Raw genomic sequence first — 2,286 nt, forward strand, 5'->3', positions numbered from 1 at the left:
ATTGCCTCATTGAATCGGACAAACATGGCATTTTTTAGTTCTTTACGTACGCATTATTTTTTAATTTGATAGATTAAAGATTAATTTATTATTGATTTAAGATCTATTTAAAAATCTGGTGATTAGAGCGGCATAATTATCAATTAGTTATTAACTTATTATACACACAAAACAGAATGAATAATTCTCCACATATAAGCGTTTTTTTATACAAATCTTTATAAGTCACGCGCTTCGAACCGTACTGCATGTTTTCACTGCACCTTCTTCTTTTTTTTGCTGCACGTTCTTCTTCCTCTTCCTCTTCTTCTTCTTCTTTTCTTTCTTTTCTTGCCTTCTCTTTCTCCTTCTTCATTTACGTGCTTTTCTCTCTATTTTCTTTCTTCGTTATTCTCGATTTCCATTGTTTTTTTTACTGCACGTTCTTCTTCCTCTTCCTCTTCTTCTTCTTCTTTTCTTTCGTTTCTTGCCTTCTCTTTCTCCTTCTTCATTCATTTACGTGCTTTTCTCTCTGTTTTCTTTCTTCGTTATTCTCGATTTCCATTGTTTTTTGACATCAAGCTCTGAAATCGTTTTTAAAGAAGAAGAAGCAGTAGAAGATGAGGAGGAGAAAGAGAAAGAGTTCTGAATTATGCATAAGGTGTACTTCAATGAATTTTGGGTGTATTTCTTAAATCCTTTAGGTGTAGTTTTGTAATCCTTTGGGTGTATTTCTGTAATCCTTTGGGTGTATTTCTATAATCGTTTGGGTGAATTTCTGTAATCGTTTGGGTGTATTTCTGTAATCGTTTGGGTGTATTTCTGAAGTTCCATTATCTTCAAATTTGACAAGAAGCTCATTTTTCATGGAGGAAGAAGAAGAAGAGTCATTCATAATGCATGGTGAGTAGTGCGCTTTGGAAACAGGAAGTGATTGAATAACGTGCATTTATTTATTCTTGAATGTGGGAGTATAATACGTGTGTTTTGTTAGACTTGTGCCAACTTATAAGACTTATAAACAAAAAAAATTTGTATGAACAGTCATTCAAATTTTTATTATTTAGTTAAATAGATAATAAGTGAGATAATTATTTGACTAACTCAAATTAATTGCGTCTGCTAATGGAGCAAACTCAATTTTTACTAATAAGCAAATAAATGAAATCAGTAAATAAATTTGAACTAAAAAAAACTCATCGACTATTGAAAGGAGAGTTTGATTTTAATGCATATATCAATATAATAGATAAATTTATATTTGTTGTCCCTAATACTTTTCTTTAAATATCTTTAACGTTTAATTTTATTCAATGTTTCTAACATTTTTTATTAATTTAATTTTGTTCTTAATATTTTTATTTGTGTCAAAATTATTTTTAAATATTTTTAATTTTATTCTTAATATTTTAGATAAAATTAACTATTAACTACTGTAACATATCTGTTTATGAAATATCGTCACATAAATAATAATTTTTGGAGTAAAAATTTTACTTATTTGGTAGGATTCGTAAGGTAAATAAAAAGTAATTGATAAAAATTATATGAAAATTCAAAAGATAATGAATACTTTATTATCCAAAACTATATTATTTTTACGCTCATGTGGCAACAACGGGTTACACATCACTGTAAATAATGAAATATATGGTCAATTTTATTTTATTTCGCATTATCTATTAACGAGAGGACATATATATTCACCATTTACTATCATAGAGGACCTAATTAATCTTTTTTCTCCCTTGAAGACTAATTAGTTTGAGGTCGAAATCCTTAAAGATGTAATTCACTTTACTCTAAAAGTTTTTAAATCTTTCTTTTACCAAATATATAAAAAATCTAACTTTTTTGTATTTTCAATTTAAATTTTCTTAATTTATAAATCTTAATATGTGTCTTTAGAATACAAGATAATTAAGAATGTGTTTGTTTATAGATATGAAATACTGAGATAAAAATAATGAGACACAAAATCATATTTAACAGATAAGATACAGATAAAAATATTATGTTTCAAGACATTAAATTAGTGTATTTATATTCTTTCGGAGAAGAAGGATACAAAAATATCACTAACAAGAGACACACTTTTTTATTATTATTATTCTTATCAAATTTTCATAATTATATTTTTTATGATTATACTTTTTTTCCCAAATATTTTGTATGAAAAAAAGAGAGTAAATTTGATTTTTATAATTTATTTTAGTCTATCACCAAACAAAATACAAAAACATTCATTTTTGTGTCTCAAATTTTGTGTCTTGTTTTCGTATTTTATTTTATCTTATTTTTAGAATC

Source organism: Arachis ipaensis, chromosome B04, assembly GCF_000816755.2.
Source record: "Arachis ipaensis cultivar K30076 chromosome B04, Araip1.1, whole genome shotgun sequence".
Classification (NCBI taxonomy): domain Eukaryota; kingdom Viridiplantae; phylum Streptophyta; class Magnoliopsida; order Fabales; family Fabaceae; genus Arachis; species Arachis ipaensis.